At 50.3% G+C, this 23,491-nt stretch overlaps 1 protein-coding gene and 1 long non-coding RNA gene across 2 annotated transcripts in view; one reads left to right on the top strand and one right to left on the bottom strand.

Annotated features, from left to right (window-relative positions):
* The first annotated feature begins 13,220 nt into the window (after positions 1-13,220).
* The window catches only part of LOC125463081 (protein rapunzel-like), a 29,889-nt gene continuing 19,618 nt past the window's right edge, over positions 13,221-23,491 (top strand). Inside the window, exon 1 of the mRNA XM_059640928.1 lies at positions 13,221-13,799. The gene's annotated coding sequence lies outside the window, so the exon portion shown is untranslated. The remainder of the gene's footprint in view (positions 13,800-23,491) is intronic.
* On the bottom strand, positions 17,387-20,000 carry LOC132206613 (uncharacterized). Its single transcript, XR_009443042.1, has 2 exons — positions 19,918-20,000; positions 17,387-17,615 (listed from the first exon to the last, which is right to left on the bottom strand). It is a non-coding gene; the product is annotated as an uncharacterized LOC132206613 (long non-coding RNA).

The raw sequence follows: 23,491 nt of genomic DNA, 5'->3' as shown, positions 1-23,491 counted from the left end.
CCTGTCCCTGGGAGTGTTCGATGCAGGAAAGTGTAGAGGGAGCTTTCCTCTGTATCAAACCCTGTGCTGTCCCTGTCCCTGGCAGTGTTCGATGCAGGAAAGTGTAGAGGGAGCTTCACTCTGTATCACAGCTTGCGCGTTCCCTGTCTTGGATTTCACTCCATGGATGCTGCCCGGCCTGCTGAGCTCTTCCACCAATTTCTGTTCTTCTCAAAAACATTCATGTCCCTGGCATCTCCCAATGATAGAAACTTAAAAACACCGTGACCCATTTTTAATTGTCCATCCTTTTGTTCAGCCACATCACACCTTCCCCGTGGGAATTATCATCATTGTACTCAGTGCTGACATTTCAGGTATCTGATCCTTCTTGGGGTCCCAGCCGATTCAGCAGTTCAGTTCAACCTCACGATTACTCCGTCTCAGTCCCGGAAGTTGCTGAGGCCCTACTTTGATGAATCGCAACAGAATTTCATTGGACACTCCATCAGAGCTCCTAAATAGACTGTTTCTGCATGCGCTACAATGACTGACCACACTTCTCAAAGATTTCAGTGTGTTATCTTCACCAAATCTGAAAGTGGTGAAATTCTCACATTCCTCAACATCGTCTTGATCCTTTTTACTAAGAGTCTCGCTAGCCCCTTCTGGCAGATTATTCCACAGACAGGAGACGTGAATCCACATTGCAACGCTGTAAAACAAAAGCACTCTGACACCAGCATGTCACGATTGGACATAGAGCAGTTTTTCCGCCGCCTTCGCCTCCACGCCTACTTCTTCAACCGGGAGCCTAACCCTCCCTCCACTGACCCCTTCACCCTATCCCAACACAAGTCCTCCTCCTGGACACCACCCCCAGGCCTCCTACCCTACCTCGACCTCTTCATCTCTAACTGCCGTCGAGACATTAACCGCCTCAACCTCTCCACCCATCTCACCCACTCCAACCTCTCCCCCGCAGAACGGGCAGCCCTCCGCTCCCTCCGCTCCAACCCCAACCTCACCATCAAACCCGCAGACAAGGGTGGCGCAGTGGTAGTATGGCGCCTGACCTCTACATCGCCGAGGCCAAACGCCAACTCTCCGACACCACCTCCTACCGCCCCCTCGATCATGACCCCACACCCGGGCACCAAACCATCATCTCTAACACCATTCATGACCTCATCACCTCAGGGGATCTCCCACCCACAGCCTCCAACCTCATTGTTCCCCAACCCCGCACGGCCCGTTTCTATCTCCTTCCCAAAATCCACAAACCTGCCTGCCCTGGTCGACCCATCGTCTCAGCCTGTTCCTGCCCCACCGAACTCATCTCCACCTATCTGGACTCCATTTTCTCCCCTTTGGTCCAGGAACTCCCTGCCTACGTCTGTGACACCACCCACGCCCTCCACCTCCCCCAGGACTTCCAATTCCGTGGCCCCCAACACCTCATTTTCACCATGGATGTCCAGTCCCTATACACCTGCATTCCGCATGCAGATGGCCCCAAGGCCCTCCGCTTCTTCCTGTCCCGCAGGCCCGACCAGTCCCCCTCCACCGACACCCTCATCCGCCTAGCCGAACTCGTCCTCACCCTCAACAACTTCTCTTTCGATTCCTCCCACTTCCTACAGACTACGGGGGTGGCCATGGGCACCTGCATGGGCCCCAGCTATGCCTGCCTCTTTGTAGGTTACGTGGAACAGGCCCTCTTCCGGACCTACACAGGCCCCAAACCCCACCTCTTCCTCCTTTACATTGATGACTGTATCGGCGCTGCCTCTTGCTCCCCAGAGGAGCTCGAACAGTTCATCCACTTTACCAACACCTTCCACCCCAACCTTCAGTTCACCTGGGCCATCTCCAGCACCTCCCTCACCTTCCTGCACCTCTCAGTCTCCATCTCAGGCAACCAGCTTGTAACTGATGTCCATTTCAAGCCCACCGACTCCCACAGCTACCTAGAATACACCTCCTCCCACCCACCCTCCTGTAAAAATTCCATCCCCATTCCCAATTCCTCCGCCTCCGCTGCATCTGCTCAAACGATGAGGCATTCCACTCTCGCACATCCCAGATGTCCAAGTTCTTCAAGGACCGCAACTTTCCCTCCACAGTGGTCGAGAACGCCCTTGACCGCGTCTCCCGCATTTCCCGCGACACATCCCTCACACCCCGCCCCCGCCACAACCGCCCAAAGAGGATCCCCCACGTTCTCACACACCACCCCACCAACCTCCAGATACAACGCATCATCCTCCGACACTTCCGCCATCTACAATCCGACCCCACCACCCAAGACATTTTTCCATCCCCACCCCTGTCTCCTTTCCGGAGAGACCACTCTCTCTGTGACTCCCTTGTTCGCTCCACACTGCCCTCCAACCCCACCACACCCGGCACCTTCCCCTGCAACCGCAGGAAGTGCTACGCATGCCCCCACACCTCCTCCCTCACCCCTATCCCAGGCCCCAAGATGACTTTCCACATTAAGCAGAGGTTCACCTGCACATCTGCCACTGTGGTATACTGCATCCACTGTACCCGGTGTGGCTTCCTCTACGTTGGGGAAACCAAGCGGAGGCTTGGGGTCCGCTTTGCAGAACACCTCCACTCGGTTCGCAATAAACAACTGCAACTCCCAGTCGCAAACCATTTCCACTCCCCCTCCCATTCTTTAGACGACATGTCCATCATGGGCCTCCTGCAGTGCCACAATGATGCCACCCAAAGGTTGCAGGAACAGCAACTCATATTCCGCTTGGGAACCCTGCAGCCCAGTGGTATCAATGTGGACTTCACCAGCTTCAAAATCTCCCCTTCCCCTACTGCATCCCTAAACCAGCCCAGTTCGTCTCCTCCCCCCACTGCACCACACAACCAGCCCAGCTCTTCCCCTCTACCCACTGCATCCCAAAACCAGTCCAACCTGTCTCTGCCTCCCTAACCTGTTCTTCCTCTCACCCATCCCTTCCTCCCACCCCAAGCCGTACCTCCATCTTCTACCTACTAACCTCATCCCACCTCCTTGCCCTGTCCGTCATCCCTGGACTGACCTAAGCCCTCCCTACCTCCCCACCTATACTCTCTCCACCTATCTTCTTTTCTCTCCATCTTCGGTCCGCCTCCCCCTCTCTCCCTATTTATACCAGAACCCTCACCCCATCCCCCTCTCTGATGAAGGGTCTAGGCCCGAAACGTCAGCTTTTGTGCTCCTGAGATGCTGCTGGGCCTGCTGTGTTCATCCCAGCCTCACATTTTATTATCTGTAATCATCACTGGGATGCAGCTTCCTGTGATCGATCCAGTGGCCTTCTTCATCTGCATTTCCATCTTCTTCCTCATCGTCCTCCATTTCATCTTTGGTTTTGAATATTTTATTCCAGTGCTTGGAACAGATCACACACTTCCAGGTGTTCTGAGTCACAGCTGAAACATCGAGCCACCACATCCTGAACATTTCTGACCTTCTTTCTCTAACATTAAGACCCAAATTCTCTTGAATTCTCAAAATTATCAAGAATGGCACTGGGCACCACAGTGGCTCAGTGACGAGCACTGCAGCCTCCAGGCGCCAGGCACCCGGCTTCGATTCCAACTTCGTGCGACAGTCTGTGTGGAGTTTGCACGTTCTCCCCGTGTCTGCATGGGTTTCCTCCAGGTGCTCCGGCTTCCTCCCACAGTCCAGCGATGTGCAGCCTCGGTGGATTGGCCATGCTAAATTGCTCATGATGCTCAGGGATGTGTCAGTGAGGTGGGCTTTAGGGGGAATCATCTGGGTGGGATTCTCTGAGGGTTCATGTGGTCTTGTTGGGTCAATGTGCCTGTTTCTACACTGCAGGGATTCTATGATCTCTGAGCATTTCTATCATTTATTGTAGCTGTATGTGTTCATCCACAAATTTAATTCCCATTAAAACTAGAGTCTGTCTGGACTTGATACCTTGGCACAATCCAGTAAATTCACTGCCAGCACTGACTGGGAAATTTCTGATAGAAATCCAGGAGAAGTCTAGCAAACAATCTACAGATTCCACCACGAAGTGCCCTACAGCACTGTTCTCAGTCTTTCCCATTTCATCAAATTCCAAACACACTCATGTTAGACCCCACTGATGACCAGCTCCCATATTGATACAGTCAATTACATCCTAATTACTATACTCCTTCCCTCATTCCCTCTGGCCTCAGGTGTCCCTCCTTCTCGGAAGTGTTCAGTGTTTTCCGCAATGCTGAGAGAACAACAATTTGTACACAGAAGCCTCTGTGGGATGAGAGTGACATCATGTGACCTGCACTGGGGATAAATTCCGGAAGAGCGAGATGGGTTATTCTTCTGGTCAGGAAGTGGAATAGTCAATTTCAGATGGTACAGAAACATGAGTGAGGGTTTTAGCAGCAGCTGAGCTCATGCAAGGACAGAACTGGGGGATGTTACAGAGATGGAAATAGTCTGCGTTAATGATTGAGAAGATGTCAGGTTGGAATCCCTTCTCAGAATCAAATACTGAGACCTTGGATGTTCTGCCACAGGATCCATCAATATCATAGAATCCCTACAGGGTGGAAACAGGCCCTTTGGCTCAACAAGTTCACACCGACGCACAAAACGTCCCACCCTGACCAATCCCCTTCAGCTACACGTCCCTGAACACTATGGGCAATTTAGCATGGCCGATCCACCTAACCTGCACGTCTTTGGACTGTGGGAGGAAACCGGAGCACCCGGAGGAAACCCACACAGACACGGGGAGAATGTGCACACTCCATACAGACAGTCACCCGAGGGTGGAATCGAGCTCGGGCCCCTGGCCCTGAGAGGCAGAAGTACGAACCACTGAGCCACCGTACCCCCCTATCCTGGGAGATGGGTCAGTGCTGTCACTGAGATGACACCACCCGCTGCTGCTCATGTGCTAAATCACAGCAAGTCCGAGTGACCCAGTACCCCCTGTATTCCCTGACCTGCAATTTCCCATCAGTTTGTAAATCCCTTCACTGCCCCATCTCCTGCTTATCTCTGTAATCCCTCTGGCCCTCCAGGTGTGTGCACCTCTCTCAACCTGACTCCATGTGCATCCGCCATTTGAAATATAGAGCAACAACTGATGACTCTATCAGCAGCACTGGCCCCGAGCTCTGTGACATTTTCTCTGTAACCTACCTCCTGACCCACGCGTTCAAAATGCTCTGAATACAGATCCACTGTTTTATCATCAATCCAGGAATCTACCTTTTTACACTTGGCCTTCTCCTCTAGCAGCACCTTCCGGGCACGAGCCACCCTCTGCGGAAAACAGAATGACCTCTCATATGTCCGTTAATCTGGTAATCAGTGGGGTGGAATTTGATGAATTAGGAAAGACTGAGAACAGTGCTGTAGGGCACTTCCGGATGGAATCTGTAGATTGTTTGCTCGACTTGCTAGATGAGAATTTGGGACTTAATGTGCAGTGTAGGTGGATTGTCCATGCTAAACTGTCCGCTGTGTTCAGGACTGTGTAAGTGAGGTACGTTATCGGTGGATGGGCCTGGGTGGGATTCTCTGATGTTTAGCCTGGACTTGTTGTTCAAAGTGCCTTTTTCCACACTGTAGGGATTGTACGATCTCTGAATATTTCCACCATTTTTGTAGCTGCAAATTGGCCTTGTCAGCTTTATGCAAACATGTGAAAACATGATAAGACTTGCATGAACTAAAGTTCTTGTTTTTACTTCTGTTCCGAATGAGTTGCAATGAAGAATCTAATCTACCTTTTTACACTTGGCCTCATCAGCTTTATGCAAATATATAAAAACATGATAAGACTTGCACAAACTGAAGTTCTTGTTTTTATTTCTGTTCCGAATGAGTTTCAATGAAGAATCTAAGGGAAGGGCAGCAACAAAAGAATTTCAGAGTCAAACAACATCGATCACTCCAAGTTGGATTATGTCAGTTATAAACCACATGCTGGATTGCATTCAGAGGGGGAATAGTAATGTACAAAAGTGACACTCTGATTGCATGGGACCATGTGCGAGCAAACCGAGACTATTGTGTGGGGCACAGGATATCAAATGAACCGAAAATATGGAAGTACATGAGTGGGTGCTGAGGGCGATCCCAGAAATGTGTGGGTTTACACGTCCGGAGAGGGTTGGCATTTGGGTCTTTTCACCTGTAAAACACGAAGGGGTGACCTATTGTAGAGCAGCAGGAGCTTCCAGATTCACTGTCTGCATTTGCTGCTGGTTTCATATTGACAGCAAATCGCATTCCGAACACTCTGTTATTTCGTCCCCAAAATCCTGCCCATTAATTTTCAGTCTCCCTACAGTGCGCTTCAGATCTGTGTGACAGATCGGCACAACATCGAGAGCTGAAGGGCCTGTACTGTGCTGTAATGTTCTATGTTCTATAGGGTGGAAACAGGCCCTTCGGCCAAACAAATCCACAGTGACCCTCAGAGCAACCCACCCAGACACAATCACCTAATCCAAACATCCCTGAACACAATGGGCCATTTAGCAATGCCAATCCACCTAGCTGGCACTTCTTTGGACTGCGGGAGGAAACTGGAGCATCCGGAGGAAACCCACACAGACACGGGGAGAATGTGCAAACTCCACACAGATAGTCACCCGAGGCTGGACTTGAAGCTGCGTCCCTGGTGCTGTGAAACAGCAGGGCTAACTACGGAGCCACCGTGCTGCTGTTTTGGACCATGTACAAGTGATGGACTCTCAGGGAAGTGTCGCACTGACAGCAAGGTTTCTGGTCCCGAGACTGGCTCTCATGTAACGAGGGCTACACCAGATTCCTAGTGATCGATTGTGACAGGGGTCTCTCTAGTTAGAGGCACAGACAGACAATTCTACAGCCGACAGTGAGCCATCAGAATGGTGAGTCACATCCCTGCAGATGACACCAAAATTGGAGGTGTAGGAGATAGTGAATAAGTTTACCTCAGAGTAGAATGGCTCCATCATCAGATGGGCAAATGGGCCAAGGAGCGACAGATGGAGTTCAATTTAGATCACTGAGAGTTGCTGCTTTTTGGAAAGGGAGCTCAGGGCAGGACTTAGTTCTGAGGAAGGGTCACCGGACCTGAAATGTTAACTCAGACGCTGTCAGACCTGCAGAGCTTTTCCAGCAGCTTCTGCTTTTGTTCAGCGCAGGAAATTATACGCTTAATGCTGAGGCCCTGGGGTGTTTTGTTGAACATAGAGGCCTCGAAGTGCAGGCTCATAGTTCCTTGAAAGTGGAGGTGCAGATAGGTAGGAGAGTGAAGAAGATGTTTGTTAATGAGAAATAATGGGAACTGCAGATGCTGGAGAATCCAAGATAAGACACTGTGGAGCTGGATGAACACAGCAGGCCAAGCAGCATCTCAGGAGCACAAAAGCTGACGTTTCGGGCCTAGACCCTTCATCAGAGAGAGGGATGGGGAGAGGGTTCTGGAATAAATAGGGAGAGAGGGGGAGGCGGACCGAAGATGGAGAGAAAAGAAGACAGGTGAAAGGAGAGTATAGGTGAGGAGGTAGGGAGGGGAGAGGTCAGTCCGGGGAGGACGGACAGGCCAAGGGGGTGGGAAGAGGTTAGTAGGTAGGAAATGGAGGTGCGACTTGAGGTGGGAGGAGGGGATAGGTGTGAGGAAGAACAGGTTAGGGAGGCAGGAAAGAGCCGGGCTGGTTTTGGGATGCAGTGGGGGGAGGAGAGATTTTGAAGCTGGTGAAATTGATATCATTGGGCTGCAGGGTTCCCAAGCGGAATATGAGTTGCTGTTCCTGCAACCTTTGGGTGGCATCATTGTGGCACTGCAGGAGGCCCATGATGGACATGTCATCTAAAGAATGGGAGGGGGAGTGGAAATGGTTCGCGACTGGGAGGTGCAGTTGTTTATTGCGAACTGAGCGGAGGTGTTCTGCAAAGCGGTCCCCAAGCCTCCGCTTGGTTTCCCCAATGTAGAGGTAGCCACAACCGGTATACTGATGCAGTATACCACATTGACGGATGTGCAGGTGAACATCTGCTTGTTGTAGAAAGTCATCTGGGATGGTGGTGAGGGAGGAGGTGTAGGAGCAGGTGTAGCATTTCCTGTGGTTTCAGGGGAAAGTGCCAGGTGTGGTGTGTTTGGAGGGGAGCGTGGAACGGAGAAGGGAGTCACGGAGAGAGTGGTCTCTCTGAAAGGCAGAAACAGACACCTGCAGCCATGCACCGGCACCTCCAGGCACTGCAATCCAGCCTGCTCCAGCTCAGAGCCTCCCTCTCCCAGACCTGCAAAGGACCTCTGCTGTTTTTCATCCTCCGCAGGATCCACAGACTGAACACTCAGTTCTACTCAGCTTTACTGGGCACCAACAACCGTTAAGTACAACAAACTCACGGGTTCCTGCCACCTTGAACAGGATTCCTCCACCTCCCTAGTCGCTAGCCTGTCCCTGCACCTCCCCCACAATGTACCCACTGCCATTGGCCATGAGGCCACGGCCAGTGAACCCTCCGATGACGTCACATCCACCACCGCGGGGTACACCACTTGCGGGATCACGCAGACGACCGCTGCTGTGGACACCGCCTCCACCTCTACTACTTACACCACCACCGTCACCGCTGCTGCTGCCGCCCACCCTGCTCCGCCCACCGCCACCGATGCCAACGCTGCATCGCCCACCACCGACACTGATGCATCTCCGCCCTGCATCTGCTGATGCTGCTCCGCCCGCCGTCCACGCCATCATCGCTCCGCACACGACCTCCACAGCCAGCAACCCCAGTGATTACAGCCACACTGAGCACTGCCGCATGTTCACCTTCCCCCCAGACCTCCCACTGACTGAGGACGAACGGTCAGTCCTCAGGAAGGGGCTCACCTTTGTCCCCCTACAACCACACATCAACCAATACCAGTCACGATTGGACATAGAGCAGTTTTTCCACCGTCTTCGCCTCCACGCCTACTTCTTCAACCGGGAACCTAACCCTCCCTCCACTGACCCCTTCACCCTCCTCCAACACAAGTCCTCCTCCTGGACACCACCCCCAGGCCTCCTACCCTCCCTCGACCTCTTCATCTCTAACTGCCGTCGAGACATTAACCGCCTCAACCTCTCCACCCCTCTCACCCACTCCAACCTCTCCCCCGCAGAACGGGCAGCCCTCCGCTCCCTCCGCTCCAACCCCAACCTCACCATCAAACCCGCAGACAAGGGTGGCGCAGTGGTAGTATGGCGCACTGACCTCTACATCGCCGAGGCCAGACGCCAACTCTCTGACACCACCTCCTACCGCCCCATGGATCATGACCCCACCGCTGAGCACCAAACCATCATCTCCAACACCATCCACAGCCTCATCACCTCAGGGGACCTCCCACCCACAGCCTCCAACCTCACTGTTCCCCAACCCCGCACGGCCCGTTTCTATCTCCTTCCCAAAATCCACAAACCTGCCTGCCCTGGTCGACCCATTGTCTCAGCCTGCTCCTGCCCCACCGAACTCATCTCCACCTATCTGGACTCCATTTTCTCCCCTTTGGTCCAGGAACTCCCTGCCTACGTCCGTGACACCACACACGCCCTCCACCTCCTCCAGGACTTCCAATTCCGTGGCCCCCAACACCTCATTTCCACCATGGACGTCCAGTCCCTATACACCTGCATTCCCCATGCAGATGGCTTAAGGGCCCTCCACTTCTTCCTGTCCCGCCAACCCGACCAGTCCCCCTCCACCGACACCCTCATCCTCCTAGCCAAACTCGTCCTCGCCCTCAACAACTTCTCTTTCAATTCCTCCCACTTCCTACAGACTAAGGGGGTGGCCATGGGCACCCGCATGGTCCCAAGCTATGCCTGCCTTTTTGTAGGTTACGTGGAACAGTCCCTCTTCCGCACCTACACAGGCCCCAAACCCCACCTCTTCCTCCGTTACATTGATGACTGTATCGGCACAGCCTCTTGCTCCCCCGAGGAGCTCGAACAGTTCATCCACTTCACCAACACCTTCCACCTCAACCTTCAGTTCACCTGGACCATCCACAACACGTCCTACACCTTCCTGGGCCTTTCTGTCTCCATCTCAGGCAACCAGCGAGAAACTGATGTCCATTTCAAGCCCACCGACTCCCAGAGCTTAGTGGAATACACCTCCTCCCTCCCACCCGCCTTCCTGCAAAAATTCCATCCCCTATTACCAATTCCTTCACCTCCGCCGCATCTGCTCCCAGGATGAGGCATTCCACTCCCGCCCATCCCAGATGATCCCGTTCTTCAAGGACCGCAACTTCCACCCCCCCATCCCCCCCACAGTGGTCGTGAACGCCCTTGACCGTGTCTCCCACATTTCCTGCAACACATCCCTCACACTCTTCACTCACAATAACTGCCCAAAGAGAATCCACCTCGTCCTCACACACCACCACACCAACCTCCGCATACACTGCATCATCCTCCGACACTTCTGCCATCTACAATCCGACCCCACCACGAAAGACATTTTTCCCTCCCCACCCTTGTCTGCTTTCCGGAGAGACCACTCTCTCCGTGACTCCCTTGTTCGCTCCACACTGCCCTCCAATCCCACCACACCTGGCACCTTCCCCTGCAACTGCAGGAAGTGCTACACCTGCTCCTATACCTCATCCCTCACCCCCATCCCAGGCCCCAAGATGTCTTTCCACATCAAGCAGATGTTCACCTGCACATCTGTCAATGTAGTATACTGCATCTGCAGCACACAGTGTGGCTTTCTCTACATTGGGGAAACCAAGTGGAGGCTTAGGGACCGCTTTGCAGAACACCTACGCTCGCTGCCAGAACAGAGGGATCTTGGGGTCCACGTCCATAGATCCCTCAAAGTTGCTGCCCAAGTTGATAGGGTTATAAAGAAGGCATATGGTGTGTTGGCTTTCCTTGGCAGGGAATTGAGTTTAAAAGCCACAAGGGTATGCTGCAGGTCTACAAAACCCTGGTTAAACCAGATTCCGTTTTGGGTGTCATCAGTTGAGAGAAGAATACTGCTTGAGGTAATAACATAGTCTTCAACATCTTTAACTCTGGTCAGATGGTGTGACCACTTTTATCTTAGATCTGGATCTTGATACTTGACATTGACATTAACTCATCATTATGGGTTCTTCTAAAATTGGATCATAGCATCCCTACAGCATGGAAGGAGACCATTCAGCCCATTTCATCCACACCAACTCTCTGAAGAGTCCACCTAGCCTACACATCTGCGGACTGTGGGAGGAAACCAGAGCACCCAGAGGAAACCCATGCAGACACAGGGAGAACGTGTGAACTCCACACAGACAGTCACCCGAGGACAGAATTGAACCTGGGTTCCCGGCGCTGTGAGGTAACAGTGCTGACCACTGAGCCACTGTGCCAGCCCAAAATGTCATTTCTAAATTAAATGGTCAATCATAGAGTGATCAATTCAATTTTTCAGAAAGCCTCGAAATGAAATTCCTGCCTGAAATGGACACAGTCTTGAGCAGCAACGCCCATGTCCCTTGAGTTACTTAAAACAAAACCTGAGTGCTGATTCTAGTTGGCTGCTAGATTACTCAGTTCTAACATGTTCCCCAATTTGTTCCTCCTTTAATGCCAATGTCAAACTTTGGTCACTCAGAGCCGTTAAATTTAAGAACCCACAATCAGTGAGTTCCATCCAAAACTTAAGCACGGAGCACCTCATTGATTTTATTGACATAAAGCATAAATCTAAAATTGCGAGACAGTGCTAGGACCCAGACAGTGCGAGAATCCTGACAGTATACATAATGGATACAACGTCAACTTCTGATCCAGTTTGCGAGAACATTGAAAATCACCTGCAGCATCCTCTATTCAATAGGGGTGCTCCAACTGGGAGAAAAATTATGACATAATCTGTTGTTGGGGCAAATGAAGTTCAGGAACCTTTTTAGACCCGTAAACACCAATGTTTGCATGGTTGCAAGAGTAGGTGATGGAATATCCTTTTTAAAGAAATAACAACTCTTTTGGGACACTAAAAGCAAAGTTGGCCAACTCAGTGGTATTTGGGAAGGGATACAAGACAGTAAGCCAGGAAGGTTGCAGAACTGAGATTGCACCTTTGCTTGCTGAGCCGGTGTGTTTGATTACAAATGCTTCGTAACCCTGCTCAGTAAGATGGCCAGCACGCCTCTGGTGAAGCATCAAGATTCCGTCCTGCTTGGTATTTATCTTCTGAAAAACTTTGAGCTTGCAGAATTCACTGTGAGAGTGTATCAGGCCAGAGAGATACGCAAGCGACATACCTTGATTGACTATAATGAAGAGGAGGCCACATCTGGAGCAGCAGATACAGTAGACCACATTGATGGATGTGCAGGTGAACCCCTGTCTAATGTGGAAGGTTTGTTTGGTGCCTTGACTGGAGGTGGGGGGGGGGGAGGTTTGGGGCAGGCGTAGCACTTCCTGCAGCTGCAGGGAAAGGTGTCAGGGGTGGTGATGCTATTGGGGATTGTGGAGCAGACGAGGGAGTCATGGAGAGAGCAGGCCCTACAAAAGGGAGATGGTTGGGGAGGGAAATATATCTTTGGTTGTGGGGTCAGATTGCAGGCGGCGGAAGTGGCGGAAAATGATGTGTTGAATCCGGAGGTTAGTGGGGTGATATGTCGGGGGAAGGGTGATTCTGTCCTTGTTTTTGTTGGGGAGAGGGAATGTGAGGGTAGAGATGTTGGAAAAGCAAGAGATGTGATTGAGAGCATTTTCGATCACTGAAGGGGGTGTAGTTGTGGTCCTTGAACTAAGAGGACATGTGGGATGTTCAGGAGTAGAACACCATAACTTTGGAGCAGATCTGGCAGAGGCGGAGGAATTGGGAGTAGAGATCACATTCTTGCAGGAAGGTGGGTGAGAGGTGGTGTAGTCTAGGAAGTTGTGGGAGTCAGTCGGCTTGAAATAGATGTCAGTTTCAAGGCAGTCACCCGAGACGGAGGTGGAAAGGTCCCGGAAGAAGAGCGAGGTATCAGAGATGGTCCAGGTGAACTTGAGGTTGGGGCGAAAGGTGTTTGCGAAGTTGAACTCTTCAAGCTCCTTATGGGAGCATGAGGCAGCACCAGTACAGTTATTGATGTTGCAGAGGAAGAGGTGGGGAATAGTGCCAGTGTAACAGCAGAAGAGGAACTGTTCCACATATCCTACAGAGAGGCAGGCACAGCTTGGGCCAATGAGGGTACCCATGTCTACCCCCTTCGTCTGTAGGAAGTGGGAGGAGTTGAAGGAGAAATGGATCCCCACCACTCCCTACCCGCACTCAACTATCACCATCCCAACTACCTTCCCCAGCCCCACTCCTCCCCCATTTCTGAAGAAGGGTCCTGACCCAAAAACGCTGACTTTCCTGCTTTTCTGATGCTGTCTGACCTGCTGTTCTCCTCCAGCCCCAAACGGTACTATCTCTGACTCCAGCACTTGCAGTTCTCACTATCTCGGAGTTTCAGACGTACTGTTTCGAGTCAGCCCTGTTCCTGGGATTGGTTCAATCAATAGGAAAATTACAAAGTCCAAAACTGCCTTATGCAACTCCTTTTCCTGGACAGAAACTCATCTGCATTGGAGAAAGTGAATTGCATTCCTGAATCAAACAGCAGTACCCAGGCGGAATTATCATGCCGGTTACCATGTGACACAGGAAATGAAGTAAAGCCAAAATACTTGGGGATGACTCACAGACTTGTTTTTAAAACAGCAACTCGAACCTGTGGAACTGACACTTCAGAGGCAACATCAGTAAAAGAAGCAGGAACCTTTGGAGCGAGAACAACAGCATTGATTTCAGCTCAGCTGTAACCACGGTAGTATAAACCTCTTTACTATCTAGTGCTTCCAAAGCAGATTTTAACACACTGTAAGGACATGGTCATTTGAGAACTGTAAGGTTACTCAGGAAAAAGAGGGAAAATGGCGTTTATACAATTGTGTTTCTATCAGCAATAATCTGAACTTTTTATCTCAGAACTAAGGAAGGGTCACTGGACCCGAAACGTTAACTCTGTTTTCTCCTTCACAGATGCTGCCTGATCTGTTGAGCTTTTCCAGCAACTTTGTTTTTGTTCCTAATTTACAGCATTCGCAATTCTTTTGGTTTTTATGGTTTGAATGGAGTTGAATTAGCTTTATTTTCACATGTACTCTCATGAGCGCAGTGAAACATTTACATGTTGACAATTATGGTGACAACTTAAGTGCAAAGATACTGAGGAACAGACTCTATATTCTTCAGGAAAAACCATTAGAAAATAAAGAAATAAAAGTCTAGCACTACAGAGTTTCACAATTTCAAAATAATAGTTACAAATTGGAAAAATAAGAGATAAAAAGTTCAGATTATTATTGTTGATAGAAACACAATTGTATAAAACCATGTCTCATGGTAAACTAAATTTTTTTCTGAAGGAGGGTCTAGGCCTGAAATGTCAGCCTTCCTGCTGCTCTGACGCTGCTTGGCCTGTGTTCATCCAGCTCTACACCTTGTTATCTCAGATCCTCCAGCATCTGCAGTTCCTACTATCCCTCATGGTAGACTCATTATAAGTAAATATACAAGTAAATCAGATACACACCAAAACAGTACCTACACAAGTTGTCAAATCATTAAACAGATAATGTCCTATATCAGAAGAATGAGGGGAGATCTTACAGAAACATAGCAGATTATGTAGGGAATAGATAAGGTGGAGGCAGGGAGGTTGTTTCCGCTAGCAGGTGAAACTAGGACTAGGGGGCATAGCCTCAAAATAAAGGGAAGCAGATGTAGGACTGAGGTCAGGAGAAACTTCTTTACCCAAAGGGTTGTGAATCTGTGGAACTCCCTGCCCAGTGAAGTGGTTGAAGCTACCTCCCTGAATGTGTTTAAGACAAGGCTAGATAAATTTTTGAACAGTCAAGGAATTAAGGGTTATGGTGAATGGGCGGGTAAATGGAGCTGAGTCGCAAATAGATCAGCCGCGATCTTATTAAATGGTGAGGCAGGCTCGAGGGGCTGCTAGTTCTTACATTCTTATTAATGCTTTCATTATGACTGGTTATTGACAGGAAATGTTAGCACTGATTGAATTCAATTTGCTAACTGTTTGAAAGAAACAGGCTGATTTTCTAATACTGAGCAGGAAATTCTATTCAAAAAGTTCAGCAAAAATTTCTTTACGCCATTACCCTGAAAATCAAACAGCTTCAAGAACATAGAAGAATACTAAAAATATTGCATATCCAACCAAAAGATCGAAATTACGTCTGAATTCAAATCTGAGTTCTTTTACTCTGGGTCCCTGACCTAATCTCTGGCTCCTTGTTCCAGGCATTCTTCAAAACACCTCAAAATCATTTTGATCGCATAGCTGGAGGGGTGTCAACAGCTGCCCATGTTTCTACTCCTTTTGAACTCAAAATAAAGTTCTTCAACTCTGAAAATAAAAAATGACTTTGAATGGTCAGTTGGTCCTCGTCCCCATTCTGCTCCAGGCCCAATGACCAACCCCATTCTGCTCTGGGACCACAGACCATCCCCACTCCGCTCCGGGCCCACTGACCGTCCACATTCCGCTCCGGGCCCACTGACCGTCCCCATTCCGCTCCGGGCACACTGGCCATCCCCACTGCACTCCGGGCCCACTGACCGTCCCCACTCCGCTCCGGCCCCACTGCCTGTCCCCACTCTGCTCCGGCCCCACTGATATTCCCACTCCGGGCTCACTGCCCATCCCCACTTGATAAATGTTCACTCACGATTTGGTTAGTCATTAAATCTGGCTCATTAATATTTACTAAATTCAATATATGCTTGCCCCCTTGTTGCATCCAGGACATATTGCTGTAGAGAACTATCCTGAATACACTCCAGAAATTCACAACCTTTGGGACAGATGCTTGTCTGACTGTCCCAATCCATGTTAAAATTAAAATCCTCCATGAATGCCACTTCTGGCTTTGCTACACACTTGCCTAATTTCACATTTATACAATCGAGTGCTTCAGAACTGTTACCAAGAGGGCTGTACACAACACATATTACAGTTTTCGATCCATGTCGTCCCACTGAATGCTTTGCCCTTATTTTCTCCTCCAGCACCATTGAAGTAATTCTGTTTCTAATCAGTAAGGCTTCTGCACATCCTCTGTCCTTTTATGTCCATCCTGTGAACCTTACAACCTGGTAAATTGAGTTCCCAATCCTGACCATCCTGCAGCTGTGTCTCAGTACTGGCTACAATCCCATGATCTCCAATTTGAACCTGTGGCTACAGCTCATTTAGTTTATTCCTTACAATGTGTATTTGCATCGAGAGCCCTTACTTGGCCAGACACTGTAACCTGTCCCTCAGCACTGATGCTTTACTCACCTGTTTATTACTTCTCTCTTCCAGTTTAAACAATACACTTATAGCTTTGTCATTACCTTGCAGTACCTGAAGCAGGTTTCCTGACCCCATGTCCCTTGATTTTGAAAATTTATTGACTACTCAAGCACACTGGTAACGCTCTGCAATCCTTGGAGAATCGCTATGGCACTGATTAGCTGTCTCCATGAACAATCCTTTATTTCTAGGTGGCTTGATAGTAAGCCTTTCAGTTGCCTTATACAACAGTAGAAACTAGCAATTGCAATCGCAAATTCAGGAGAAACTTCTACATCCAGTAGAGAGATGGTGGCATTCGCCATATAAGGGACTGGTTGAAGTGGATTACATAACATAACAACAGAAGAACTAGGAGCAGGATTGGGCCATCGGCCCACTCGAGCCTGCCCTGCCATTTAATAAGATCATGGCTGATCTTTTTGAGGCTCAGCTCCACTTATCCGCCCGCACACCATAATCCTTAATTTCTTTCCTGTTCAAAAATTTATCTAGCCTTGTCTTAAACACATTCAGTGAGGTAGCTTCAACCGCTTCACTGGGCAGGGAATTCCACAGATTCACAACCCTTTAGGAGAAGAAGTTCCTCCTGAACTCAGTCCTACATCTGCTTCCCTTTATTTTGAGGCGATGCCCTCTAGTCCTAGTTTCATAAATATACTTAAGGGAAGCTGAATAAACACATGATTGAGAAAGGAATATATTGATGTGCTGAGCTGAAATGAAGCAAAAGTGAGTAAAATTCTACAACTGAAAGCATCTGATTGAAAGGGATTTAAACAAACATGACCCTGGGTGATAGGAAATGGTGTCTACCCTGGGAAATGTCCACAGATCAGGAGTTTCTGCGCTCTGTCATATTGTTCTTCGGATTATTAGCTGATGTTGTGTGAAGAGAATTTGGAGATGGTTGTTAACAAACTTAGTTTAATTGTTCTTCAAAGCAAATTATTCAATTGATTGATATTTATCAGAAGACTTGATATGTTTTGAGAAACTGGGAGAATGATTAATATAACAACACTATGTTAGAATGTACATGACTCAGATTGGATTTATTTTGTGGATATACAGCACAGATATCACAAAAACAATAATGTCACACACCGACACAAGTAGGTTAAAGAAAAATGAGAAGTGGACTTTGTACCCGGACTTGTCGTTCCATCCATATTTGCCTTTATCCAAAACGGTATAAAAAGACTGTGCTCTGTCTCTCTGTTCTGCAGTCAGTGCGAGAGACAGAAGTCTATTGTCCTGAAATAGAATCTTTACATGATCAACCTCAGTTACTACTAAACTTTATATATTATATTAAAACAAAGTTGCTGGAAAAGCTCAGCAGGTCTGGCTGAGTTGACCGTGGCTCGGCAATGGCAGACATTTAAAGAACACACAGGTGAACTTCAACAATTGTATAACCCTATGATAATGGGAACTGCAGATGCTGGAGAATCCAAGATAACAAAGTGTGAAGCTGGATGAATACAGCAGGCCAAGCAGCATTTCGGGAGCACAAAAGCTGACGTTTCAGGCCTAGGCCCTTCATCAGAAGTGTCTAGGCCCGAAACGTCAGCTTTTGTGCTCCTGAGATGCTGCTTGGCCTGCTGTGTTCATCCAGCTTCACACTTTGTTATCTTTAATTGTATAACCCTGTCTAGTGTGAGAGTAAAACAGGAAAGGTGGCTCAACCATGAATATCAAGGGAGATCAGAAACCGGGTTATCGCCAAAGAGGAGACATATAAACTAACCAGAAAAAGCAGTGAACCTGAGGACAGGGAGAAATTTTAAATCCAGCAGAGGAGGACAAAGGGTTTAATATGGAAAGGTTAATAGAATATGAAAGTAAGATCACAGAAAACATAAAAAATGATTGCAAAAGTTTCCTTAAATATGTGAAGAGGAAAAGACTGGTGAAGACAAGTGTCAGTCCCTTACAGTAAGAATCTGTTTTGTTTGGAAAAAAAAGTGGCATGGTGGGCACCCTCCACCCACTGCATCCCAAAACCAGTCCAGCCTGTCTCTGCCTCCCTAACCTGTTCTTCCTCTCACCCATCCCTTCCTCCCACCTCAAGCCGCACCCCCATCTACCTACTAACCTCGTCCCACCTCCTTGTCCTGTCCGTCTTCCCTGGACTGACCTATCCCCTCCCCACCTCCCCACCTATACTCTCCTCTCCACCTATCTTCTTTTCTCTCCATCTTCGGTCCACCTCCCCCTCTCTCCCTATTTATTCCAGAACCCTCACCCCATCTCCCTCTTTGATGAAAGGTCTAGGCCCGAAACGTCAGCTTTTGTGCTCCTGAGATGGAGCTTGGCCTGCTGTGTTCATCCAGCCTCACATTTTATTAGAACATAGAACATAGAACAGTACAGCACAGAACAGGCCCTTCAGCCCACAATGTTGTGCCGACCATTGATCCTCATGGATGCACCCTCAAATTTCTGTGACCATATGCATGTCCAGCAGTCTCTTAAATGACCCCAATGACCTTGCTTCCACAACTGCTGCTGGCAACGCATTCCATGCTCTCACAACTCTCTGCGTAAAGAACCTGCCTCTGACATCCCCTCTATACTTTCCACCAACCAGCTTAAAACTATGACCCCTCGTGCTAGCCATTTCTGCCCTGGGAAATAGTCTCTGGCTATCGACTCTATCTATGCCTCTCATTATCTTGTATACCTCAATTAGGTCCCCTCTCCTCCTCCTTTTCTCCAATGAAAAGAGACCGAGCTCAGTCAACCTCTCTTCATAAGATAAGCCCTCCAGTCCAGGCAGCATCCTGGTAAACCTCCTCTGAACCCTCTCCAAAGCATCCACATCTTTCCTATAATAGGGCGCCCAGAACTGGACGCAGTATTCCAAGTGCGGTCTAACCAAAGTTTTATAGAGCTGCAACAAGATCTCACGACTCTTAAACTCAATCCCCCTGTTAATGAAAGCCAAAACACCATATGCTTTCTTAACAACCCTGTCCACTTGGGTGGCCATTTTAAGGGATCTATGTATCTGCACACCAAGATCCCTCTGTTCCTCCACGCTGCCAAGAATCCTATCCTTAATCCTGTACTCAGCTTTCAAATTCGACCTTCCAAAATGCATCACCTCGCATTTATCCAGGTTGAACTCCATCTGCCACCTCTCAGCCCATCTCTGCATCCTGTCAATGTCCCGCTGCAGCCTACAACAGCCCTCTACACTGTCAACGACACCTCCGACCTTTGTGTCGTCTGCAAACTTGCTGACCCATCCTTCAATTCCCTCGTCCAAGTCATTAATAAAAATTACAAACAGTAGAGGCCCAAGGACAGAGCCCTGTGGAACCCCACTCACCACTGAAAATTATGTTGGATTCTCCAGCATCTGCAGTTCCCATTATCACTAATGTTCGGGGGACCTGGGTTCGAATCGTGCCGGGCAGATGGTGGAATTTGAATTCAATAAAATATCTGGAATTAAGAATCTAATGATGACTATGAACCCATGGTCAATTGTCAGAAAAACCCATCTGGTTCACAAGTGTCCTTTCGGGAAGGGAACTGCTATCCTTACCTGGATAACAAAGAGTGAAGCTGGATGAACACTGCAGGCCAAGCAGCACCTTCGGAGCACAAAAGCTGATGTTTCTCGCCTAGACCCTTCATCAGAAAAGGGGAATTAGGGAGAGGATTCTGAAATAAATAGGGAGACAAGCGGAGGTGGACCGAAGACGGATAGAGGAGAAGATAGGTGGGGAGGAGTGTATGGGTGGGGAGGGAGGGAGGGGAGAGGTCAGTCCGGGGAGGACGGACAGGTCAAGGGGGCAGGATAAGGTTAGTAGGTAGGAGATGGAGGTGCGGCTTGGGGTGGAAGGAGGGGATAGGTGAGAGGAAGAACAGGTTAGGCAAGCTGGGACGAGCTGGGCTGGTCTTGGGATGCGGTGGGGGGAGGGGAAGAACTGGACTGGTTTTGGGATGCGGTAGGGGGAGGAGAGATTTTGAAGCTTGTGAAATTGATACCGTTGGGCTGCAGGGTTCCCAAGCGGAATATGAGTTGCTGTTCCTGCAACCTTCAGGTGGCATCATTTATGGCACTGCAGGAGGCCAATGATGGACATGTCGTCTAAGGAATGGGAGGGGGAGTTAAAATGGTTCACGACTGGGAGCGGCAGTTGTTGACTGCAAAGCGAGCGGAGGTGTTCTGCAAAGCGGCCTCCAAGCCTCCACTTGGTTTCCCCAATGTAGACGAAGCCACACCGTGTACAGTGGATGCAGTATAACACATTGGCAGATGCGCAGGTGAACATCTGCTTGTTGTAGAAAGTCATCTGGGATGGTGGTGAGGGAGGAGGTGTAGGAGCAGGTGTAGCATTTCCTGTGGTTTCAGGGGAAAGTGCCAGGTGTGGTGGGTTTGGAGGGGAGCGTGGAACGGAGAAGGGAGTCACGGAGAGAGTGGTCTCTCTGAAAGGCAGAAACAGACACTCGCAGCCATGCACCGGCACCTCCAGGCACTGCAATCCAGCCTGCCCCAGCTCAGAGCCTCCCTCTCCCAGACCTGCAAAGGACCTCTGCTGTTTTTCATCCTCCACAGGATCCACAGACTGAACACTCAGTTCCACTCAGCTTTACTGGACACCAACAACCGTTAAGTACAACAAACTCACGGGTTCCTGCCACCTTGAACAGGATTCCTCCACCTCCCTAGTCGCTAGCCTGTCCCTGCACCTCCCCCACAATGTACCCACTGCCATTGGCCATGAGGCCACGGCCAGTGAACCCTCCGATGACGTCACATCCACCACCGCGGGGTACACCACTTGCGGGATCACGCAGACGACCGCTGCTGTGGACACCGCCTCCACCTCTACTACTTACACCACCACCGTCACCGCTGCTGCTGCCGCCCACCCTGCTCTGCCCACCGCCACCGATGCCAACGCTGCATCGCCCACCACCGACACTGATGCATCTCCGCCCTGCATCTGCTGATGCTGCTCCGCCCGCCGTCCACGCCATCATCGCTCCGCACACGACCTCCACAGCCAGCAACCCCAGTGATTACAGACACACTGAGCCCTGCCGCATGTTCACCTTCCCCCCAGACCTCCCACTGACTGAGGACGAACGGTCAGTCCTCAGGAAGGGGCTCACCTTTGTCCCCCTACAACCACACATCAACCAACACCAGTCACATTTGGACATAGAGCAGTTTTTCCACCGTCTTCGCCTCCATGCCTACTTCTTCAACCGGGAACCTAACCCTCCCTCCACTGACCCCTTCACCCTCCTCCAACACAAGTCCTCCTCCTGGACACCACCCCCAGGCCTCCTACCCTCCCTCGACCTCTTCATCTCTAACTGCCGTCGAGACATTAACCGCCTCAACCTCTCCACCCCTCTCACCCACTCCAACCTCTCCCCCGCAGAACGGGCAGCCCTCCGCTCCCTCCGCTCCAACCCCAACCTCACCATCAAACCCGCAGACAAGGGTGGCGCAGTGGTAGTATGGCGCACTGACCTCTACATCGCCGAGGCCAGACGCCAACTCTCTGACACCACCTCCTACCGCCCCATGGATCATGACCCCACCGCTGAGCACCAAACCATCATCTCCAACACCATCCACAGCCTCATCACCTCAGGGGACCTCCCACCCACAGCCTCCAACCTCACTGTTCCCCAACCCCGCACGGCCCGTTTCTATCTCCTTCCCAAAATCCACAAACCTGCCTGCCCTGGTCGACCCATTGTCTCAGCCTGCTCCTGCCCCACCGAACTCATCTCCACCTATCTGGACTCCATTTTCTTCCCTTTGGTCCAGGAACTCCCTGCCTACGTCCGTGACACCACACACGCCCTCCACCTCCTCCAGGACTTCCAATTCCGTGGCCCCCAACACCTCATTTCCACCATGGACGTCCAGTCCCTATACACCTGCATTCCCCATGCAGATGGCTTAAGGGCCCTCCACTTCTTCCTGTCCCGCCAACCCGACCAGTCCCCCTCCACCGACACCCTCATCCTCCTAGCCAAACTCGTCCTCGCCCTCAACAACTTCTCTTTCAATTCCTCCCACTTCCTACAGACTAAGGGGGTGGCCATGGGCACCCGCATGGTCCCAAGCTATGCCTGCCTTTTTGTAGGTTACGTGGAACAGTCCCTCTTCCGCACCTACACAGGCCCCAAACCCCACCTCTTCCTCCGTTACATTGATGACTGTATCGGCACAGCCTCTTGCTCCCCCGAGGAGCTCGAACAGTTCATCCACTTCACCAACACCTTCCACCTCAACCTTCAGTTCACCTGGACCATCCACAACACGTCCTACACCTTCCTGGGCCTTTCTGTCTCCATCTCAGGCAACCAGCGAGAAACTGATGTCCATTTCAAGCCCACCGACTCCCAGAGCTTAGTGGAATACACCTCCTCCCTCCCACCCGCCTTCCTGCAAAAATTCCATCCCCTATTACCAATTCCTTCACCTCCGCCGCATCTGCTCCCAGGATGAGGCATTCCACTCCCGCCCATCCCAGATGATCCCGTTCTTCAAGGACCGCAACTTCCACCCCCCCATCCCCCCCACAGTGGTCGTGAACGCCCTTGACCGTGTCTCCCACATTTCCTGCAACACATCCCTCACACTCTTCACTCACAATAACTGCCCAAAGAGAATCCACCTCGTCCTCACACACCACCACACCAACCTCCGCATACACTGCATCATCCTCCGACACTTCTGCCATCTACAATCCGACCCCACCACGAAAGACATTTTTCCCTCCCCACCCTTGTCTGCTTTCCGGAGAGACCACTCTCTCCGTGACTCCCTTGTTCGCTCCACACTGCCCTCCAATCCCACCACACCTGGCACCTTCCCCTGCAACTGCAGGAAGTGCTACACCTGCTCCTATACCTCATCCCTCACCCCCATCCCAGGCCCCAAGATGTCTTTCCACATCAAGCAGATGTTCACCTGCACATCTGTCAATGTAGTATACTGCATCTGCAGCACACAGTGTGGCTTTCTCTACATTGGGGAAACCAAGTGGAGGCTTAGGGACCGCTTTGCAGAACACCTACGCTCGCTGCCAGAACAGAGGGATCTTGGGGTCCACGTCCATAGATCCCTCAAAGTTGCTGCCCAAGTT

Source organism: Stegostoma tigrinum, chromosome 2 (genome assembly GCF_030684315.1).
Source record: "Stegostoma tigrinum isolate sSteTig4 chromosome 2, sSteTig4.hap1, whole genome shotgun sequence".
Classification (NCBI taxonomy): Eukaryota; Metazoa; Chordata; class Chondrichthyes; order Orectolobiformes; family Stegostomatidae; genus Stegostoma; species Stegostoma tigrinum.
Note: the sequence above shows the minus strand (reverse complement) of the source record. Positions and strands in the feature narration are given on the sequence as shown.